Source organism: Triturus cristatus, chromosome 12 (genome assembly GCF_964204655.1).
Source record: "Triturus cristatus chromosome 12, aTriCri1.1, whole genome shotgun sequence".
Taxonomy (NCBI): domain Eukaryota; kingdom Metazoa; phylum Chordata; class Amphibia; order Caudata; family Salamandridae; genus Triturus; species Triturus cristatus.
The window spans coordinates 339,241,359-339,266,477 of record NC_140595.1 but is presented as its reverse complement, the minus strand read 5'-3'; positions in this window follow the sequence as shown (position 1 = coordinate 339,266,477).

Sequence of the window (25,119 nt, the reverse complement as noted above, 5' to 3'; positions counted from 1 at the left end):
TAAGAGACCAGGTCTCAGAGATGCAGTTAGAGCACCTCGTGACGATACCTTGCTGTCTGATCTGATGTGTTCTGCTCCGACGGAATAAAACCTTGTTTCCTGCCTTCCAGTCTCCGGCGCCTGCCTCTTTTATTGGTAAATTATCGAGTGGTATGAGAGGCGATTATCGCCGGGCAAAATACTTGGAAGATATCGACTGAAACTGCCGCTACCATTTAACAATTGGCGTCCCAAACGTGGGGCCCATCAGCGACACGTGGATCCAGTGGGAGAGGTCCCGACGACAGAGTGAACGACTGCAACGATCGGGAGAGCTCCTGCCCAATAGACCCTCGTCTGGCAGCCGATCATCCGAACTTCACTGGTTCCGAGCAGACCTCTCTCGAGTGATCTACGGTCCTGACTGGGAACCATCAGGAGTGCCGCGGCAAATACGGAGAATAGAGGACGATCGGGCGCTGGAGGCGGAAGACGAGAAACTGTCCATGCGGTCCGGGTAAGGTCGTGAAACACGACAAAAGTGCGAAATAATTGATTGATTGATTGAATACTAGTATTGCTCATTGATTGTGCTCATTGATTGTTCTCTTTTGAGATATTCGCTGTCTACAAACGGGGAGGAGTAGAAATACTCTCTCTCTCTCTCCCTTTGCAGATAGTGAAGGGTAGGTAACGCAGACTTTTGTCCCCGTTGAAACCCGTCGTGCCTATCTTTATCTCCCCATTGATTGATTGTCCGAACATTGATTGTTTTGAAGAATAGTGCTTTTTGAGATATTCTCTGTTTGCAAATAACGTAGAATAGGAATATTCTGTCTAGTCTTTGCAAATAGTGAAGGGTAGGTAACGCAGACTTTTGTCCCCATTGAAACCCGTCGTGCCTATCTTTATCTCCCCATTGATTGATTGATTGATTGTCCGAACACTAGTTGTTCGATATTGGTTCTTTGGAGGTATTCTCTGCTTACAAATAACGAGGAATAGAGATATTCTGTCTAGTCTTTGCAAGCAGTGAAAAGATAGGTAGTGCTGACTTTTGTCCCCGTTGAAACCCGTCATGCCTATCTTCTCCCCACTGATTGGTAGTTGGTTCTGCCCGGACCGCTTATTAGAGGTGAACCACCCGGCTCCACTGGAAGGCACCCCTAATAAGGACATGTTCGCTAAATATGGACTAGTCGCCGTGGCTTATAGCAAGCTGTGGCATAAATATACCAAGAAGGAGCCCGAAAGTCAGTGGCCACTGATGGGATCCTTCGACGATCGCAAGATAGAAGCGCTAGAAGTAGCTCTGCGTAGCAATAAGACGACGCCTACTATGCTTGACAGTATTGGCATGTGGCGTAAAGAAGCGACGCAACGGAAAAAGAGGGAAGAAGTAAAAGCAGAAAAGGAATTACGAAAGACAGCTCACCTTGCCGCTAAAAAGTTAGAAGAAGACATAAAAGAGAGAAGGGAAACTAAGCTAAGCCAGGAGCCCGAAACCTCAGGCCAGTACGCTGTTAGGTCCCCTTCTTTGCTCTACCCTGTGTTGTCCTCCAGGCAGCAAACGAATGACGAATTACTGTTAGGTCCCCCGACCATTTACATGCCCCCTCCGTATGCACCCTCCCAATCAGTAGTGCAACACCCACAACCCCCGAACACGAACGAAAGCAGTACAGGGGCCTCGGCCCTCACGGCCTCCGCGCCGGCTGAACCTCTTGTACTAAACCTAACGTCGACTACAACGCTAGACGACCATGAGATAGGAAAGAAAGAGTCCACCAGAATGAATCGGTTAACTAAAGATGAACGAGCAGGAATTGACAAGATAGTAGGGACGCTGGTGGAGCGAAAAGAAAGTGAGGAGTATATAACGGACGTGTATAAATCGTATGCCGACAGCCGCAGACGACACTTCGTCGTACGGCTCTGTTATCGCACCCTGAATACATATGAGAATAGGTACCACGATAAAGGTCCCGAAGGCCTAGCGGCCCTATATAGGAAGGTAGACATTGGGGAAGAAAGAAAGGGCGATGTAACGAACCTCTTCACTCGTACACTCGAGGTCTACCGACACCTTAAAGAACATGGACAGACAACCACAACGGAAACCCCCATGGCAACTAAGCCCCAGGGAGGAAGGGCCGAGGCCATGATGCCCATTAAAGAAGCTGCCCCCTACTGGGTCCCCCCACGGGGTCAGGGAACACACGACGACATCAACCACCAAGATGCGAAGGGAAGGGTTGTATATAACTGGGTCTACCAGCCGTGGGACCGGCAAGATATTTTGACCTTTAGAAAGACCCTACCCGACTTGAGAAAGAACCCGACTGCCTTCTACACTGAATTAGGTACAGCCTTAGGCTCAACGATAATGACGTTAGCAGATATCGACTTGTTCTTTGGGCTATGTCTGCCGGCTGATGTGTGGAAACAAATCCGGAAAGTTGACCACGCTGAGCCGTTCGGATATACCTGGGTACAACTCGATACCATAGGTAAACAGCGAGAACCAGGACAAAAACCCCCTAGAGACCATGCATCTACACCCTACAACGGACGGAGAGACTTAGATGGAATTCAATGTGCATTCTGTAGAGGGTTCGGACACTGGAAATCCCAGTGCCCGGTCCATTTGGAACTGAACAAAAATAGGGACCCCAATAGACACAACCGGAAGTTTGTTGATACCCACCATCAACGTCACCACACTTGATTAGGATCACGTGCAATCGAGCAAATGCCATTTTTTTCCGAATACGCTAACCAGATCGCTGATACGTACAACGCTCCAGCGAAATAGTATGGTCAAACATTTTTTAATAAATTACAAGTATAACAACATTCCGGCAAAATGAACAGGATAAAACACGTTTTAAAAAACAACTATTTACATAACAGTCTGCTGCAACCTCCATCCCAAAGCCTTAACGTCCACGTGACACCGTCCTCGCCTCTCCTTCCTCGAAATTGCAACATTGGCCTGTTTTGGGCGGTCCCTCTTAGTTGACTTTGGGCTATAAAAACCATGCAAAAATCCATTGACATCAGTGGCGAGCGATTGTGCGAATAGGCCGGAGGCTATACGAAGCGCCGAAGTTCTGGCAAATACCAAGGCGAAGCCCGCCACGCTGTGCGGACCTTCCCGTTTTCTTTCTTTCTTCAATTATGGCTGCTGCCCTGGCGGGGGGAGGCGACGCGAACGGACCTCCCCCACCTCCCCAGGTGGAGGCTTGCCAGGCATCCCAACCGCCTTTAACTCTCCGGCCAGCTGAGCTGCACCCAGCCATCTTTTTCATCGGCCTGCTGAATTTCACCCTGGCACGCTGTGCGGGTCTTCCCAGTCACTTCTTCCTTCAATAACGGAGGGTGCCCTGGCGGGGGGAGGCGACGCGAACGGACCTCCCCCACCTCCCCAGGTGGAGGCTCGCCATCAGATGAGGGCACCCCAAACCACGCCTTTCACACGTCGGCCAGCTGAGTTGCGCCCTGCCACTTCATTCGCCGTTCGGCTGAGCCGGCACCCCTGCACGCGGCCGCCAGGCAACCACCCAAGGACAGGGTTCACCAGGACTACCGCTAGCACCCGACGCGGGGAGTGGGCCCCCGCAGCCAAGTAAGTAGGGGCCCACTCCGATGATGATGTCCTCCGGATTGCTGTTGTCGCTGCAACTGATGCCACTCCGGTGGCAGCACCACCCGATCTGCTACTGTTACTGCTGCTGGCTCCTCTCCGGTGACTGTACCGAGGAGCTGCTGCTACTGCTGCCCTTGAACTCCGGCGGCCGACCCCTCCGGTTCCAGGCCTGGCCCACCGTGAGACAATTCTGGACTCAAAAGCTTGTTTGCTAGGGCATGGGCCCCACCCTTGACAGAACGCTCCCCTCAGCCTTGCAGAATTGGTTGGAGTCATTTGACATTCGACTCCTGCGGACTTCCGGTAAGGACAAAACCACCGCCATTGCTCTTTTTTCCCCGGGCGGCAGCCGCCTTGCCTCCGCTTGGTGCAGTGAGAAAGTAAAGCGTCGGCGGAAGAACCCGCCTGCTGCCCCCGCCCTAAGAACGAACCATGGCATTGCTACAAGGTTGCAGTGACGCCATGCTGACGCAAAGCTTGACGCTAACGAAGGTTCTCGAACCACCGAAAGGAATTCTGGTTCAACTGCTAAATTCATGGAAAGACTTAGACTGTGCACTGGCCCGACCCCGCCCCAAGATGGCGCTGATGTAGGAGTGGCCTATAACTCCTTGTGGCGTTCCAGCCACGTGACATTTGTGTTAAAAAGACATATATATATGTATGCGATACTTTCACACATGATGGTGGGGGAAAGGGGGGAACCAAATTTTTTATATTAATCTAGTGTTGCTCATGTTGCTCGACGCCTCTCACACCGTGGCCGATCTATGGCGGCTGTAGGCCCGTATTTCCATACTGACATTGTTTTAAATAAAGGGCTTCTTAAAAAAAAAAAAGGAATTACGAAATCAGTGTCATGACTAATCATCTAGGTTGTTGAAAGTTTTTTCCTTTTTGAACAAATGATTGTTACTCCTAAGCGAAAGCATGCCGATAATACAAACTCGATTTGCCTAACACATTTTTGTTTTACGGAATTTGTACCCACCATGCCTGTCCTTTTCAAAGAGTTGTCAAATCAATGATCAACTATAAGGTATATACCGAACGCAAGGTATGATATCTTGCACCACAATATACGACCAATTGAGAAATACATGTACGACCAGGGAACCCGAATTCAGGAAATGAATGAACTAGAACATCTTCGCATCGACCTAGAGAATAATAAGTCCGTGGTATCACACACTCCTGCGGCTAGCCTGGTACATGGTAGGTAGAACTTTTTCGTGTCTACACGCGCTAAGGTATTTTTACTACTGCACCTCCCCTCCCCTCTTATTTTCCCCTCTATAGGTCACGACGAAGTTCCGACTGAAAAGTGGAGTGGACACGGACCGCACCAAGTTCAATATCAGGGAAACCATAGACAAATGTTGCGAGATAGTGCGAAAAATTACAGATCATCATTGGAAACGTGGAAAACTGTATGACATGATTGTGCGTGTATACTACGACTATACGATATGAATGTGTATGCATTTCATGTTTGGGTCACTTGAAGAGAGCGTCATTGTATGATTGAAGTGTGCGTCCACCGATCAAAGGGAGGAGAATAAAAGGGTCAGACAACCCATAAGATAAACTACAAAATACTAAAGGTACGCAGCGTGCATAGGAATAGAGGACAGGAAAGGAGAGGTCCCCGTGCTCGACGCAACCCTGAGTCTCCATCTTGTTGCATGTGCTGTCATACCCTATCCGACATTTGTGTGTACATGATCACCGAATTTATGTCTTTTCCCCGCTTGTGTTTTCTTACATGGAACAGACCCATGCTACCCCATGTTGTATGTGCACCAAGTGGCCTATTATCTTACCCATCTCTCTCTCTCTCGTTTTATGTCGTGTGTATGCCAAAATAGCCTACTTGATGCACATCTCTCTCCCTCTCTCTCTCTCTCTCTCTCTCTCTCTCTCTCTCTCTCTCTCTCTCTCTCTCTCCCCCTCCCTCGCAAAAGGCTCTCTCTCTCTCTCTCGCCCTCTTTTCTTCTTGAATAAATTAAACGACATACACCCCTTTGGTAAGTGTATAATTGGCCTGAACACAGTGGTGTTCGAACAAATTGACAGAAACAAAAACAAACATACTTTACCACGTTACTACCTCTCCTTTTTACAAACATTAAGCCTAATCGGCTGAGAAGGAAAGGACAGGTAAGACGACTGATGTCCCCCAATCTGACCCACAACACGGGGACTATATGTCAGTGGTTTTTGTTCTTAAAGGACACCATCTCCACCACCCAGAATTACTCCCGCCCAATTACCCCGAAGTAATATGTCTAAAGCACCCTGTTCTCCCAAAGATAACCCCAGCCCTATACTAGCCGCCTCAGAGTATTTCAAACGACACAGCTGATGACCTTATTCACTAATAAAACCTCGCCTAAACTGATAAAGGGTTATCTATTGTCACCAGCAAAAATAATGCTTAGCTTATGTTCCTCCCCGAAATGGATACTCGTGAACCCGTGACAGTAGCACCTCGCACTTTCTTTTTATAAACTTAGCAGTCCTCGGAAAGAAATATGTAGTAACAAAACTTGTGTTGGGACGAACGAGCCTCTGCCGGAGAAGCCGGTTCGAATTTCTTTTTTTTTTTATATACTAGGAGGTTGACCGATGTCAGGCTTCCTACAACCAGTATCAGGCGCAGGAATCGACACCTAGGGGGCCAGACGATGGACAGGGACACCCACAGAAACTTGCACCACAACAATAATTGATAAGATTAGTAACGCACACACTATCATCAGAGTTAAGAGACACCAATCATGCAGCAACCGATAAAAACATGTCCGCGACTACTCGGTGGTTGGGAGAGAGGATGAAGTATGTAAATGTCTTCCCTGCCAACTCTCTAAGACTTTTGTTTCTTGTACCCATTTAAAGATAACGTGCTGCCATCGGAAGGGAGGGGTCGGACGTGACGCACAGCCTGGCTGCAGACCTTGGAACATCTATGACATCGACCAAGGGGGAGGCTACGAAGCAAAAAGGGCATGGGACGAGACACCTTTTTCAGGACGATAAGCGCGAGGGGCTACCTCGAGGCCCCCTGCTCACCGACCAGCGTGCCTGAAGTCTCAACCCGTCGGGCCCGATTGATGGGCCCAGTGCTGGAAGATTCTGCTCCCCTTGGTCCACATATTTGATCTGATCCCACTCCACCCCCTCTTCCCTCGGCGTCCCGAAGCACGTCACACCCTTCTCTCTCTCACCATCTTTTATATGGATTATGAATCTGACCCACCCACAGAAGAACAAAAGGCAGGTACCCTGTCTCAAAGTACCTATGGTGAACTGTGTTAAGGAACAGGGCTGTGATCGGAGAACAATGAATGATCACACCCTGCAACGTGAGAAATTGGATTTGAGCTGGACCTTAGCTCCGCCGCCGGTGCTCAACAGTGCCAACGAAAGAAGAACAACAATGAGAGCTTACCAGTGATAGCTCTTTATAAAAAGGACACTGGAAAGAAGAACCCATGTAAAAGTCGAAAATCCTCTCCCAACCACCTTTTTATATTAACTATCTTCTTATCAAGTTTTCATGGTGTTGCATCAATCACTTCCGACTGTACACTGAGAAGTTAAGAAAATGTAACTTTGTATAGTAACATTCATACAACACCAGCCATGTACACAACTATACTGCAACTTTGAATGTACTTCCTCCTCGCCTGCTTCATCAAACTGTATGAGACAATGTACAAATGTGTCAGATTACTCCTGCCTACCCTAAAGACTCTGTACCTTTAAAATGTGTGACGAACATTGACGATACTGTAACTGAAAGGCTAACAAAGGCAAATATTGGCCGGACAAGCTGGCGAGATATGTTAAAAGGGAGGACTGTGGAAATTTAGCTCGCAAACTGAACATTATCTGCGCCATCTTGCCCCTCCCCAGCACCACGCGCAACGAATGCACGGCCGCCATTTTAGACACCCCACTCATTGTCAATCGCCAGCGCGGTCCCCTTGGCGCTGCGAGCATCCCCCGCGCGCTGGCCACCCCCGCTCTCTCATACAGGCCATAAACCCTCTCCTTCTGCGCGACCCTGCTACGGAACCACTTCCGACCGACAAACCCATACATGGTCATGCCTCTCCTTTGATAACCCCCTTCCTCTGCGCCCCATTGACCGAACTGGTCCCAGGCCATCACCTAGCCCTGCGGATGCAGTTTATTGCCCCTACTGTAAAGGAAACACCCCACATCAAAGGGATTACAGTAGAATCAAAGCCCCTACCCCCTGAGACCCGGCCAGTTGCACACACCCCCGGGAATTAGCGGAATTCCCTGCTGCGCGATAGCCATCTCCCACTGCGGGTAGGGTGGGAACTTCTACTGTATCTATGTGTGGGATCGGATCTGAACCGGGGCTTCAGGGGATATTTCCCCGCACATCAAGGGAATCACAAGAATGTACTATGTGTAATAAAGCAATAAACCAGTGTATAAGAGACCAGGTCTCAGAGATGCAGTTAGAGCACCTCGTGACGATACCTTGCTGTCTGATCTGATGTGTTCTGCTCCGACGGAATAAAACCTTGTTTCCTGCCTTCCAGTCTCCGGCGCCTGCCTCTTTTATTGGTAAATTATCGAGTGGTATGAGAGGCGATTATCGCCGGGCAAAATACTTGGAAGATATCGACTGAAACTGCCGCTACCATTTAACAGTATGGAGTGGAGTGGCGTACAGTGGAATGGGGTAGCATAAAGTGTCATAGAGTGGAGTGGCATAGAGTGGAGTGGCGTAGAGTGGAGCGTTGTACAGTATCGTGTTATAGAGTGTCACAACATAGAGTATTGTGGCGTGCAGTATCATGGCATACAGAATTGTGGAGTAGAGTGTTGTAGAGTGGAGCGGTGTAGAGTGGAATAGCATAGAGTGGAATAGCCTAGAGTGGAGTGGCATAGAGTAAAGTGGCATGGCGTGCCGTAAAGTGGAGTGGCGTGTCCTAGAGATAAGTGGCGTGTCCTAGAGTGCTGTGGCTTGTCATACAGTAGAGAGCAGTGGCTTATCATGGAGTGCCTTTTGCATTTTCCATCGACATTTTAGACAGACTTTGTGGAAAAATAGCTGAGTTCTTGGTTTCTACATTAGATATATCCTTACTACTTTGTTTTCTAACTTATAGGAAGACATGAGACCCTGTACCAAAGTCTGAATAGTTAGTGAAAAGTATTTTTATTGTTGTACATATTTTTTTTATTGTAAGATTACTACAGTAAAATCTGAAATTAAGTTTGCATGCCTTTATTCTGAGTTGCATGGTAAGGGGGGCATGTTAAAATCATGTCATTTACTGTTGCTGTGCAGTAAATCTACTCCAGTACCATGTAATTCTAAATAAAACCTTGTGGAATCGGGAATTACCATGCAGTACTAATTCTTTCAGTCGTAAAGCCACATGGGAGTCCCAATTCTATGAGGTTTCATTAATACATTTATCACCTGTTCGTGAGCAGGTGGTAAAAGTATGTGGGGCCCCTGGGTGGGTTTGAAAAAAGTAGAGGATAGGATGGGGATTCCTGGCAGGTGGGAGTATTGTAAATCAGGTGAAGAAAAAAACAACCAACTTGAAATCAGGTGGAGTAGAACTCCAGGGAGTAACTCCAGTCTGCTTTAGCCATAATGGGAGAAGAAGGCCCAGATTAGAAGTAGGGGTGTGCGAAGTTGAAATAATTTTTTTTTGTTTTATAACGTGAAACTTGGGCAAAGTTACACAAATAACACAATATGTAAATCCATCAATTTTTGCTTTATAATTTAGCAGAAAACACGCTCACACAGCATTATTGGTTTATGTAGAACTCATATAATTACTTTATGATTGCAATTGATCATTGGTTTAATAAAACATTATGAGTAAAATACTTGGTCTTGAAAGTCTTGTAGGCAATTTTTGATATATGAAAGTACTTAAAGATATATCTCGAGTCTACCAATTGTTGCTCTTTTTATTGATACCTGGTAAAAGTTTTGTTGAGATACAATTTTCCTTAGTGTAGTTTTTGTTGAGAAGTGCAGGGATGTTTTTTTTACTTCCTCAAGATTCGTCTGGGTCCTAGGATGGATTGCTGTTGAGTGTACTTATTTGAGCCTACCAGGATCTCTTTTCTTTGCAGGTTACATGGACTGGGAAGCTCTCTGAGGTTCATTCTCTGTTGGCCGCTGGATGCAATCCACATGTTGACTAAATTTTGAGGTTTAAAACAGCACCAGCGATGCAAAAGATTGTGTATTTGTTAGATGTATTTTAATTACATTCTTTGCATGTACACTCTCTTTAATTTGCAACATTTAAGTGTATTTACTGTGTGATTTTCACGTTACGTTAACCATGTTAATGTACCTTCCAAATTAAAATGGCAGATGTTCAGCTGCCATCTTTCTCTCTTTTTGTGTATTTTTTCTCTTTCTCATTAGAGAAGCAAAGCTGTACGAGACCATGTTAGTTGAATGTATCATTTGTTTTAATTCTCACATGAATGTTTATCTTTGTATATTACTTGGAGGGCAAGTAATGAGCAGCCTTCTGGAAATAACATCTTGGCCTAAGTGTATCATCTCACTGTAGATATCATTCGGCAGAGGCTCCTTGTGTGCTAATCATGGACAGAACAAAGCTCATACTATCAAAAGGTACTTAATTTTGATTGTTTCCGTTCACGGGCATTGTGTGCAGGTGTATCAATTGATGAAGGAAGAAGTTTAAACTAATGTAATACAAAGTTAGGTAGGAGCTGTCTTTTCCTGCTCGCTTTAGAGACAATTACATTTTTCTCTCGACCGAACAAGTTAAAGTCTTGGGAAAATATTGTCCCCATTCGCCTGATGAATCTTGTTTTGACTCATTTGACCCTGCCTTCTAGAGGCCTTTCATGCTGACACCTTCTGCCTCACTTCTCTCCATCTCTTCTGAAGTTTCTCTAGCTTAGCTGAATTAGGATTTTCCATTCATGTAAAACAGATTCCACTTTCATTTCTATTATGAAAACTTTTTAATAGTTTGTCTTTGCATTTATGACCTTGAATTGCTTTGAGTCATATTGACTTATGCACCCATGTATTGACTAGTGAATACGACTAATTTGATGATTTGAATTTGTAACTTTGCTAATGTGTTAATAAAACTTAATGGTTTGCAGATCTAATCCTCTCTGTCGTATTTGGGGGGTCAAATGTGCTTCATATTACCGAAAAGTATGGATCTGTTTTGTCAGCCTCAGTCTGGAACTCCAGGTCCATCCACTTGAGTGCAGCCTTTACTCTTCTTTTCCAGGCATAAGTTGGTTACAGTGCTGGGATGAGGAAGAAGCTCCAATTACTTACTTGTCCAATACTTTGGATTGGAACCTAGATGAAACCCAGCACTTATAAGGCTCCTCTTGCATAATTGGGCTTTTCATTCCAGTTAAATAATGATACCGGAATGTACTCTTGTGCTGGCTGAAGGGGGGATCAGGTAACATGATCATTCAATGAAAGGCCTCTCTGCTATCACTTCCAACATGTATTCCAAACATTGCCAATTTTGAGCTGTTTGGTTATATGGATATTACCCAGCAAAGTAATGCATCGAGTAGACCAAATTATAAGTCACATCACCTATATTTATATCCTCAATTAAGAATATTAAAAGCTATGTTCATGTTAAATGGGGTGGCTCTTTATGAAAGCAACTAACCGCGGAGCGATTTAATGATAGTCTCAATAACAAATATCAGAAACATCTAATAAAAAAATCTCGATGGCCTTCCTCATACCTTCAATTCATACATTTTATGGAACGCTAAACAAAATATAATGTAGTTGTAAACACGTGCAAAAGTTTAGCCACTCTGCTGGATTTGAAGTCAACCACATTTCCACATAAATACCAACGATGCTACGATAGGTGCAGAAATAGGGTCAACCTCAATCAGAGTGTATATCCCACAAATACTAAAATAATGAATTCGTTTTTCGAAACCAGGAAAAAGAACCGGATGAGCAACACTTATAATGAATACATTATTTTTTATTACCCAGTGCTCCTATTTGGTCCAGCATGTGTAAAGAGGCAGTTTTATGGCGCTCAGAGAAATCAGATATCTCCGTGCGATGGACCAATTTCATGATTGTCTCGAAAGCTTTACAAACATTCAGCCTTTGGACTTAATACTTTTTTAATGTGGATGCAATTACGTAGCTCCTGTCTGTGCATTCATAAAAACAGATGAAACACAGCATGAAAATGCTAAATGTGGAAGCTGATGCCTGTGCATTGAAGAACTGATTGTTCATAGACTCTGTTTTCTTAGAAAATCTGTGAACAGCTTTAACCCCGCGGGCATTAGGGACTTTGGATAACAGTTGCACATTTTTATGCATGTCTGCTTGAATACCGCTGCTATTTTTGAGCCCTTTTGAGGGAACTTCTCAAATATCATTCACAGATTAGGAAAAAAAGGGGAATAATTTCCAACCGAGTTTGTAACTGATTAGGAAAGGAAGGCAAATCATTTCAAAGTTAGGTCCATGGTACAATAACGTCTCTGCCTCGTCAAAATCTCTTTTTTATATATAATGTAATTCTATTCTTACACTATGAAATTTTATTAGGAATAGGATTTGCTTCGGATAAAAATATGGCACTGGTCTTCATTCCAAGTAGATCGGAAATACTGTTTGTACCGGATCCTGTAATCGGAAATTGTGCAGAAATCCCAAATATATAATCGATTGTCCCTATGCGTATTTCGACAGGTAATTTTCTGTGAAATGTACATGGGAAAATGAGGGAACTTTGTGGAAACCCTCAATATTGTATCCATTTCCTCACTCTAACCCTCATTCTAACCTTGAAAACGCAGACTCAGTTGGCTATATTCCCCATGTGTAAGACCATGTGGAGCATTAACGTTTTTATGCAGTCTTACCACATGGCAATTTAGTCAAAATTAAAATGAGATATATAATCAGAAGCCTCTTAAAATTAATTTACTCAAAAACATGTTTCAGTTTCGTTCTTACACCTCATCACTTATGTTGAAACCTTTGATTTTGCATATGTCTCACCCATCCAGCACCTAAGTTACTTAGAAGTTTGTTGAAAGCACACGTGGACCATCACCGTGACACCCAAAATTGAACACCGGGGTAAGTGGAAAGCCTACACCCTGGAGAGTCGTTTCATTTTTGCTTTGTTTAATAGTTTTTTAGGCACACACCCCCTGACGAAGGACATTGATATGCCGAAATGCATTGGGGATGATTTGTACCTTGTTTTGACGCTTCACCATTGATGAACATGGTGTTTTTACATGAATGATGTGGATAATTTATGAAATTGAGAGACAATTATATTGAATAATGATAAATAAAAAGTTCAGTTGAAACACTACGGTTGATTTTTCATCAACATGATTAACGACAATCCAATTGGAAACTGGCAGTGCACCTGAGGGATGCTTCCCAGTAGGATAGCGCAACAGATTATCAGTTTTATATTAAACAGATATAGTATTTTAGAATAGATCAGTTTTGTTCTTAGTGGTTTGGGGCCGAATCAGCCCGAAACTTTCCAGACAGCAGCTGAAGTGAGCATTGAATTAATTAGAAAAATTTCGTGAAGATTCATCAAACGACGCCAGAGTTATTCGCAAAACGAAAAACGCTCTTCCTTCTAATTATAACTACCTGCTGGCGATCTAAGCATATATACATACACACACATTTTATTATCTACTGGCGGTCGCCAATAGATAGTTATAGTTAGGACCGTGTTTCCATAGGAAATTTCAAAATTCTATTTTGAATAACTTTGGCGCCGGTTGACGAATCTTCGTGAAATTTTCAAAACTAATGGGGCGCTCCGCTCAGCTCCTACCCTGAAAGTCTCGAGGGGATTCGTCAAGCGGGGCCCGAGAAAAAAGGGGGGTCCCAAAACGCGTTTTCCCCATGCATTTTCCCATAGGACCTTTAGTCGAAGGTACAGCCCGAACGGCTGAACAGAATTACTTGAAATTTGGCAGAGAGGTAGTCCTCAGGTCAGGGATGTGTCTTTTGCATATATGGAGTCAATCTGTTCAGTAGTTCCCGAGAAAATTGCAGTTAAAAGCACATACATATCTATAGCCGCGCACCGTACGCGCACCGTGCGCGCACCCCAACGTGCGCGATCGTAATTCTGATTGGTTGTTACATGTCAGTCAACGTTCGAAACGGTCGAAATCAGGGAGTGTCGGCCGCCATTTTGTTTGTTTTCAGTGCGAGAGTGGAAAAGGAAGGTGGCGAACGTGAAAAGGGGGCAGGGTAGAGAGTTCCTGACCCCCTAGCCTTTGTCAGGGGGTCACTGAAGGACCCCGAAGGCAGAAAAAAACATTTACATTTTTTTACAAAAACAATCGCGGGGGTGTGCGCACCGTACGCGCACGGTGAAAAACAATAAAAATAAATAAAAAATTTAATACGTAGTTTATTGAAAAATAAATATATAAAAAATAATAATACATACATAACTTAGCATTTAAAAAACCATACAAATTCACTGAAAAAACCATAAGTTTCACACACGTTATAGTTAGGAATTAGCATTTAGAAAACCTTGCAAATTCACTTAAAAAACCATAGGTTTCACACATGTTATAGTTAGGTGGATATTTCAATCGTAAAAACCAATGAAATTCCCCCGTTATAGTTAGTTCAGATAAATATAACTCACGCGACCGCCACTCTATCACAAGGATGATGTCATCAGTGATGTCTAGAGTGATGCCACTGACCATGTCATGAGTGATGTAATATGTGACGTCATGAGCAGAGGATTGCTGTCGCGTGAGTTATAGTTATCTGAACTAACTATAACGGGGGAATTTCATTGGTTTTTTACGATTGAAATATCCACCTAACTATAACATGTGTGAAACCTATGGTTTTTAAGTGAATTTGCAAGGTTTTTTAAATGCTAATTCCTAACTATAACGTGTGTGAAACCTATGTTTTTTTCAGTGAATATATATATATATATATATATATATATATATATATATATATATATATATATATATATATATATTCACTTAAAAAACCATAGGTTTCACACATGTTACAGTTAGGTGGATATTTCACTCGTAAAAAACCAATGAAATTCCCCCGTTAGAGTTAGTTCAGATCACTATAACTCGCGCCCCCGCAATGCACTGCTGATGACGTCACATATTACATCAATCATGACATGGTCAGTGACATCACTCATGTCATCATCCTTGTGATAGAGTGGCGGTCGCGCGAGTTATAGTTATCTGAACTAACTATAACGGGGTAATTTCATTGTTTTTTTACGAGTGAAATATCCACCTAACTATAGAATGTGTGAAACCTATGGTTTTTTAAGTGAATTTGCAAGGTTTTTTAAATGCTAATTCCTAACTATAACGTGTATGAAACCTATGGTTTTTTCAGTGAATTTGTACGTTTTTTTAAATGCTAAGTTATGTATGTATTATTATTTTTTATATATTTATTTTACAATAAACTACGTATTAAATTTTTTTTTTTTTTTTTTTCTGGTTTTACACCGTGCGCGCACCCCCGCGATTTAAAAAAATTTTTTTTTTTAAAACCTGCCCCCTTTTCTGTTCGCCACCTTCCTTTTTCACTCTTGCGCTGAAAACAAACAAAATGGCGGCCAACACTTCCTGATTTCGACCGATTTGAACGTTGACTAACATGTAACCACCAATCAGAATTACGCTCGCGCACGTTAGTGTGCTCGCACGGTGCTATTTTCTCAGGAACTACTGAACAGATTGACACCAGACCTGCAAAAGGCACTTCCCTGACCTGAGGACTACCTCTCTGCCAAATTTCAAGTAATTCTGTTCAGCTGTCCGGGCTGTACCTTCGACTAAAGGTCCTATGAGAAAATGCATGGGGAAAACGTGTATTGGGACCCCCCTTTTTTCTTGGCCCCCACTTGACGAATCGCCCGAGACTTTCAGGGTAGGAGCTGAGCGGAGCGCCCCATTAGTTTTGAAAATTTCGCGAGGATTTGTCAACCGGCGCCAAAGTTATTCAAAATAGAATTTTCAGATTTCCTATGGAAACACGGTCCTAACTATAACTATCTACTGGCGACCGCCAGTAGATTTTATATATATATATATATATATATATATATATATATATATATATATATATACACTGGCTCACGGTCCGGCAGGCACACGCACAACGAGGTTGGAACGTCAAAGGGGACTGGAGGGAGATCGATAATTATTTTCCAGCAAAGACTTTTTACTCTTACACTCCGCACCTCCCAAGCAACACTCACCCAGTTACAGCATTCTGGGAGCTGTAGTTGTGGCAGAACTGCAGTGGCGTTGTAACCATGTGACCTCAGGACAGCGGACTTCCGCCAATGGGAGAGACTTTGAACTTTCAAAGGTGGGGGTGGAGTGACCCTTTGCACACAGCGGCATCTGAGGAAGGCCGTAAGGCCGAAATGCATTATGCACCAGCTGTTTTAAACAATTAAAGATTTTCCAACTGGTTCCCCCGAGTGGCCTCTACCTATTCTTCACGGAGTGGGCGTCTTTGGATATGTCGCACCGGCCAGAGGTGCGTTGGAGGCTCCGTTCTGTCAAGAGGCAGGAGTTTGGCTGGCACCCGCTGCTTGCAGCTTCTCTACGTTTCAAGGTATTGAAAAGACTCCTGCCCGCCTCGAGTTGCATGCCTAACCATGGACTGCTGCGTGGTGCAGCTTGTCATTGACGAGGAGGCAGGTTCACTGTAACACTGGCTCACGGTCCGGCAGGCACACGCACAACGAGGTTGGAACGTCAAAGGGGACTGGAGGGAGATCGATAATTATTTTCCAGCAAAGACTTTTTACTCTTACACTCCGCACCTCCCAAGCAACACTCACCCAGTTACAGCATTCTGGGAGCTGTAGTTGTGGCAGAACTGCAGTGGCGTTGTAACCATGTGACCTCAGGACAGCGGACTTCCGCCAATGGGAGAGACTTTGAACTTTCAAAGGTGGGGGTGGAGTGACCCTTTGCACACAGCGGCATCTGAGGAAGGCCGTAAGGCCGAAATGCATTATGCACCAGCTGTTTTAAACAATTAAAGATTTTCCAACTGGTTCCCCCGAGTGGCCTCTACCTATTCTTCACGGAGTGGGCGTCTTTGGATATGTCGCACCGGCCAGAGGTGCGTTGGAGGCTCCGTTCTGTCAAGAGGCAGGAGTTTGGCTGGCACCCGCTGCTTGCAGCTTCTCTACGTTTCAAGGTATTGAAAAGACTCCTGCCCGCCTCGAGTTGCATGCCTAACCATGGACTGCTGCGTGGTGCAGCTTGTCATTGACGAGGAGGCAGGTTCACTGTAACACTGGCTCACGGTCCGGCAGGCACACGCACAACGAGGTTGGAACGTCAAAGGGGACTGGAGGGAGATCGATAATTATTTTCCAGCAAAGACTTTTTACTCTTACACTCCGCACCTCCCAAGCAACACTCACCCAGTTACAGCATTCTGGGAGCTGTAGTTGTGGCAGAACTGCAGTGGCGTTGTAACCATGTGACCTCAGGACAGCGGACTTCCGCCAATGGGAGAGACTTTGAACTTTCAAAGGTGGGGGTGGAGTGACCCTTTGCACACAGCGGCATCTGAGGAAGGCCGTAAGGCCGAAATGCATTATGCACCAGCTGTTTTAAACAATTAAAGATTTTCCAACCGGTTCCCCCGAGTGGCCTCTACCTATTCCTCACGGAGTGGGCGTCTTTGGATATGTCGCACCGGCCAGAGGTGCGTTGGAGGCTCCGTTCTGTCAAGAGGCAGGAGTTTGGCTGGCACCCGCTGCTTGCAGCTTCTCTACGTTTCAAGGTATTGAAAAGACTCCTGCCCGCCTCGAGTTGCATGCCTAACCATGGACTGCTGCGTGGTGCAGCTTGTCATTGACGAGGAGGCAGGTTCACTGTAACACTGGCTCACGGTCCGGCAGGCACACGCACAACGAGGTTGGAACGTCAAAGGGGACTGGAGGGAGATCGATAATTATTTTCCAGCAAAGACTTTTTACTCTTAAACTCCGCACCTCCCAAGCAACACTCACCCAGTTACAGCATTCTGGGAGCTGTAGTTGTGGCAGAACTGCAGTGGCGTTGTAACCATGTGACCTCAGGACAGCGGACTTCCGCCAATGGGAGAGACTTTGAACTTTCAAAGGTGGGGGTGGAGTGACCCTTTGCACACAGCGGCATCTGAGGAAGGCCGGAAGGCCGAAATGCATTATGCACCAGCTGTTTTAAACAATTAAAGATTTTCCAACTGGTTCCCCCGAGTGGCCTCTACCTATTCTTCACGGAGTGGGCATCTTTGGATATGTCGCACCGGCCAGAGGTGCGTTGGAGGCTCCGTTCTGTCAAGAGGAAGGAGTTTAGCTGGCACCCGCTGCTTGCAGCTTCTCTACGTTTCAAGGTATTGAAAAGACTCCTGCCCGCCTCGAGTTGCATGCCTAACCATGGACTGCTGCGTGGTGCAGCTTGTCATTGACGAGGAGGCAGGTTCACTGTAACACTGGCTCACGGTCCGGCAGGCACACGCACAACGAGGTTGGAACGTCAAAGGGGACTGGAGGGAGATCGATAATTATTTTCCAGCAAAGACTTTTTACTCTTACACTCCGCACCTCCCAAGCAACACTCACCCAGTTACAGCATTCTGGGAGCTGTAGTTGTGGCAGAACTGCAGTGGCGTTGTAACCATGTGACCTCAGGACAGCGGACTTCCGCCAATGGGAGAGACTTTGAACTTTCAAAGGTGGGGGTGGAGTGACCCTTTGCACACAGCGGCATCTGAGGAAGGCCGTAAGGCCGAAATGCATTATGCACCAGCTGTTTTAAACAATTAAAGATTTTCCAACTGGTTCCCCCGAGTGACCTCTACCTATTCTTCACGGAGTGGGCGTCTTTGGATATGTCGCACCGGCCAGAGGTGCGTTGGAGGCTCCGTTCTGTCAAGAGGCAGGAGTTTGGCTGGCACCCGCTGCTTGCAGCTTCTCTACGTTTCAAGGTATTGAAAAGACTCCTGCCCGCCTCGAGTTGCATGCCTAACCATGGACTGCTGCGTGGTGCAGCTTGTCATTGACGAGGAGGCAGGTTCACTGTAACACTGGCTCACGGTCCGGCAGGCACACGCACAACGAGGTTGGAACGTCAAAGGGGACTGGAGGGAGATCGATAATTATTTTCCAGCAAAGACTTTTTACTCTTACACTCCGCACCTCCCAAGCAACACTCACCCAGTTACAGCATTCTGGGAGCTGTAGTTGTGGCAGAACTGCAGTGGCGTTGTAACCATGTGACCTCAGGACAGCGGACTTCCGCCAATGGGAGAGACTTTGAACTTTCAAAGGTGGGGGTGGAGTGACCCTTTGCACACAGCGGCATCTGAGGAAGGCCGTAAGGCCGAAATGCATTATGCACCAGCTGTTTTAAACAATTAAAGATTTTCCAACTGGTTCCCCCGAGTGGCCTCTACCTATTCTTCACGGAGTGGGCGTCTTTGGATATATATATATATATATATATATATATATACACACACATTTATACATACATACCCAGGCAGCATTCATATCCACCCAGCATCTCATGCACAGCTTTGACCTACATAAAATCTAAGAATCTATCGCTGAACACTGACTTCCACTACATATCTTGCCATTTCAGACCCTCCACGGCAGTTAATGTGCAGCTCAATTCTAGAGGTCAAATAACCCACAGCTTAGCCAGCATATTTTAGGGATACCAGAAAGGTGCTCTTTCCTGGTCACCACAACCCAGCCAATCTGTCACTTGGTGGATTTCAGCTAAATCTCAAACAAATACCAAGGAATCCACAATCACATTTCAGGTGAGGAAAAAGAAGCACGTTGAAACAAATATTGGGGCCGTTAAGTTAAGTGTCCCTTCCATGTTCGTTGTTCTCTGACCAAGGTGGGTGCAAATTCCTACAGCTCTAAGATCAACAGCCGACGCAACAGAGCATGTGTGGAATGTATTTGTCCCGTCTGTTGGTGTGCATGTGAGCTTTTGTTTGCGCCTACAGAGACTTGGAAACAAGATGTCCTCTTCTTCTGTGAAAATGTGCATAATCATCAAATGCAGGACCAAAAGACATAAAAGTTGCAAAGGTGTAACAGTCTCTCATGCTGATCTTTGTACTTAATTGAATGACATCAAAAAATATTTTGAGACTAACTTATAATAATTACATAAAATAACACCTACCAGGATTAAAATCCATCACAACTGTGAAATCTCAAAAACACATAAATTCTATACTGAACTTATGATGTACATGCCAACATGTCTTTAATTATTTTATGGTATAAATCTTAATATTCAGTATACTGCCACACAAAAGTAAACTGTTATCATGACCAAAATCATCATAGGATCTGCAGAGGATCCCTCCCTTTTACAGACGAACTGTCTTCGGGCTCACCACAGAACCAAACAATGATGCCCCACTTTGAAAACATTCAAATTGGCAGACACCATGAGTGAGGGATGTAAGTAATATTAACCGTTATGATCTTGTCACTAGCTTCATGAGAATACTACTTTTTTTCCTTAGGAAACCATGATGTGGGTGCTGCTACTATTATATTTATTCATGTTATGATGGGGATTATGAAGGACCACTGGAGGGTGGGGAAACTAAACGTAAGAAGTCATCACCCTGGTGTAGAAAGTGAGCAGTCTAGTAGTTGGGTGGGCGGAGCTACGGGGCCAAAGGGAAGAGGAGGAGACACAGCAGGAAGAGGGCAGTTAGAGTAGGGACGGGGACCGAGCAAGAAGCACTAAATAAAGCTCGTGATAAAAGTATATAGTGTCTGTCATTATTAGGTCAAGACACTACACCTGGTACACTAAAGAACTCAATGAAGATAAAAAACAAAACTCGGAAAGATTGAATTTTCACGGTACCTAAGCCCTACCAAGTTAACTAAATCTGGTATAACTCTGCATAGTCGGAAAAATGTACACAAAAACATATCTCCAAATCCAAATCATTATTCATAATAAAGCTGGTCAAAAATCCGAACAAGACGCTCTCTGGGATTATCATATATGGCACTTATCTACTGTCCTCCTTGAACACAGTCAAACCAGAAAAGAAATGCGGAGAATTTAGCCATTGTTTTGCAACTAAGGTATAAACAATTGGACTAAACCTTCAGATACATATGGAGTGTAAACAACGGTTGTTCTGCGCATCTCTAAATTAGATGAGCAGCGCCACCATGTGGCTTTGTCAAAAGCATTGTTTTGACGCATAAGTGCCGGTGGCGAGCACAGGAAACATTTAAGTGTCGGTGCTGAGCACCGGAAACCACGGCTCAAATGAAGCACTCCCGGTGTTGTGTAATATCTGGTATCCCCACGGTATCGTGTATCCCCTGCACTTCGGGACTTTTCGGAAACGAAACTCAGCCCGGGCAGGTTCAGACAGAAGCAGCTGATCACTGCTCGGGCTGAGTTAGGGGATACACGATTCAACAGGATGCCAATCGCCAAACTCGGCTCTGGCGAAAAAAATCACCTGAAATAAATAGAGAGAATGAATCGTAATGGCAATGGCAATTAATTATTAAACATTGTGAAAGCAAAGAAACTATTGCTGAAACATATCGAATTGTAACGAAATAAGACGAAGGGAAGAGAATAGAAACAATTGGCAGGGGTTCAAATAAGGGGAAAAATAATATCAAAATGAGCGAAAGATTAAAGGGTAAAAAAAAAGGCAATGAAAAAAGCAAAGTATTAAGATGGGGAAAGAAAGTGTTTTGATTTTCATATAATGAATATGTTGCAAGGTGTTAATGACAAACATATAACTTGCACAATAAGTAACAATGCATGTTTAGTTTGACTCATACTTGGCATTTTACCAGCTGCCCTATCTTTCTGTGTCCATGCTAATTAAACAAGCATTGGCAACGCAATCATTCTCATACTTTTGTGAAAGTTAGAGCTATTGGCGTTGTAAATGATGTATTGGAGCATGGAATAGAAGCCCCGCCCACTCTCCTCCCATATTTGCCATCGGCTTTTGTCATTGTCCTTCGTAAATGCTGGTTTCTGATTCGTTAATAGGTTTGTAAGTCCCTCCTTAGTACCGCCTTGTCTTCATTTGTTACCTCCCATGAGGACTGGCCCCTTTACTTCAGTTGTTACACAGTACATCTTTTTTAGTCTGTAAGCACTATTTTCTTTAATGAGTTTCTCCTACTGCAGGCACAACATGCTTTCCTGCAAAATTCAGTGCGCCATGCGTGCTTTCACTTTCCGAGCAGCCAGAGATAATGGCGGCCGCTTCTATGAATAGGTCTCGTATTTACAAGAGTTTGAACTATTGGCATTGTAAATTACGATGACTTTTATTTATGTGTTAATTAGCAATACAGACAAATAAAAGTAATTGTCATTTACAATGCCAATAGCTTAAACTCTGGCAAATGCGACACCTATTGCATTGCAAATGCTTGTAATACATGGCTCCTGGTGCACACTGGTGGGACACATTCTGATGTTCGTTTCTCACTGTTAGACCTGGCACCTTGGCGTGAGTTTCCCTTCCACTTTTTGATGGTGTGCCTCGACTGTTTTGCTGGTGTTGTCCGCTCAGGGCACTGCGCCACGGCTAATCCGTGACGCAGTGCAAGTGCTCCCTAAGTAAAGTGTACCTGTAATTGATGTCCATGATTGGGTTATTGGATTCACTGTCAGTCCCCAGTAAAGTGCACCAGGGGTGCCAGGGCTTGTGAATGCCAATGCTGCTGGTGGGCTTGCAGCGCTGGTTGCGCCACCCACGGAAGCGGCCTTGTAAAGTGTGTCTAGGGTCTGCCACCGCAGACCCTGTGCGCGGTCCGGGACCGTCGCGCTGACTGCGCAAGTGCCCCCACTTGCCAGTCCCTAAACCTTCCCTTACCTACATATTAGCCACCCCTCTGGTAGGCCCAAGGGCAGGGTGCATTGTCGGCATAAGGTAGGACATGCCCTGATGTGTGTGGCATGTCTTAGTAGTGAATTACAGCCATTTTCGTTCTTCACTATTGAAGGCTACCTGCTCTCCATAGGCCAGACTGGGCTGCCGGGATCACGCCAACGCTGTGACCCCAGTGGACTCAGAGAGCATGGTAGAAGTGTCAAGTTTAGTATGCCTGAACTCAGAATAATAAAATACTTCTTGTAGTCAAGTTTATTTTAATATCCTGGGTTTGTAAATACTACTTTTAGAAAGTTAGTATTTACTGACCTGACCATCTCAGTCCGCCTCTGCTGTGTGTATGTGTTCTGCCTGGCAACAGTAAGGAGCAGGGTTGGGGAATCCCCAGAGACAGGTTGGCTGCCAGGTGGTGGGTAGAGAGGTGACACCTGGATGGGTGGGAGGAGTACACCTTGACTCTTGAATAGACCTGTGCTCTGCCACCACAAAGCCGGCGCCACCCCCTGTGGGGCGGCTGATGTCTCTGCCCTGCTGCTGAAAGGAAAGAGCAGAGTCACCATAACAAAGTGCTCCAGAACTGGACTGAGCCAGGCCTAGGCCCCCTGGCGCTAAAGAACAAAAGAATCATGGTATAAAAGTAGGAGCCTGGCTCCTAAGAAATCAGAATCCTGTTTACCACAAAGAACCTCTGCCCGACTAGAAGGAGAAGGAGACGCTGGAGGAGCTGGCCTGCTGCCTGCCTTGCTGAGAAAGGAGAGGAAGAGACTTACTGAAAAGACTTTGCTACTTTGTGCTTGAACATTCTCCAAGGGCTTGATCTGAGCTTGCCCCCTGAACTGAACCCCAGGACCAGTGGGTTCTCTGTGCTTCTTGCTCGTCCTCCAATTCGAGCCGTGTGTGCATCCCGCTGGAAAAGAGACTGCGCCCCTCATCGCCCCTCCTAGGGCCGTGACACCCAGAAGCTCGCCTGCCTCAAACCCGTGAGAGCCCCGCTCCGTCCCGAGCCGCTCTCTGTCCCCGGGCCAGGCCGCCTGCATCCCTGTCACCGCCTGCTACTGGAGCGCGCTGAACGCGCTATCACCCCTCCTGCCGGAAGCCGTCCGACGACTGTGATCTACGCCGGGTCATCCAGCTGCACTGACCGTGCCCTGCGACCCCGCTTCGCTATCCCCGGACTTCTCAGGCCGCGCCGCCCCCGCTGTGGAGACCCTCCTGCACCGCCGTGCTAAAGGGTCGCTGGCCGCGCCTGCCTACGTGCCCACACCTGCTGATTGAGGACCCAAGAACACTTCCCAAGCTGAGAGTCGCACCGACCTGTGCCGGCTCTCCACATCACGAAAGAAGTTCCAGCATCGGGCTCGGGGCCCGCAACGCCTTATTTCCCCGTTCGCAGGAGTCGATCTCTGTGAGTACTGGAACCACAAGTAACATTTGCAAGAGACTACAAAGTATCCATTTTAAACTACGAACAAAGAACATTTGCCTGCTTTATAACCTGGTGGCATAGCGAAAACGTTATTGGTCTTGTGATAAGTCTGCTGAGATATATATACCTTATTTTTACATAAAGAATCGTATTTTTATATATATCCAAGTCTGGTGTCCGTTTCTGGGGGGATTGATGTATTTACTGTGTGTACGATTGTAAGTGCTTAACCAACAACGCCTGAGGAATCGCCTTGGCTGCTCACGCCACGCACCTAGAGGGTGAGCAAGGGTCATTCGCGAGGGGTTATCCTGCACCCTGACGTGGAGGAGAGGGTTCCTGCTTGACACAAGGGCAACCTTGCGCCAACCAGAGATCCCCGACTCTAACATTGGTGGCAGCGGTGGGATTTCGGATTTGCACTTGTAATTTGCATACAGTGAATTATTAATCACCAGATAGTGAGAGCAGACCAAATAACGCAGCCACAGGTTTGTAATTGTTGAACTTTGTTGAGACATCTGCCATTACTGCAACCATGCCTGGCTCACACTCCGCTGGGAGAGCACTCTCTGTGATTTCTGGAATCGATGAGGTGGATTGGGAGAGACTGGAAGGCTACACGATGGAGCAATTGAAAGGCTACAGTGTACAATTCAGAGTCCCCCATGCTGGATGCAAGAGGAAGCACCAGTACACCAAGGCGTTGAGAGCCTGGAAGGAGTCACGAGACCTACGGAATGCGGGGGACATCGTTCCACCCGACAACCTTGAGGAGCCCAGCAGAGTCCGGTCGCCAGAGGAGCTGGCAGACAGGGCAGCAGACAGGGCGCATGCAATGGAGATGGCAAAGTTGGCAGGACAGATGGAAATGGAAAAGCAGAAGTTGGCCCTGGAGGCACAACAACGCCAAATGGATCATGATATCAGATTGAAGGAGTTGGAGCTGAAGGCGAAAAGTTTGGACACCGCTCCTTCTGGTGGCAGCACTCCACCAGCGCAGGTAGAGTCCAAGGTGTACATCCCCAAAGATGTAGTAAAGGA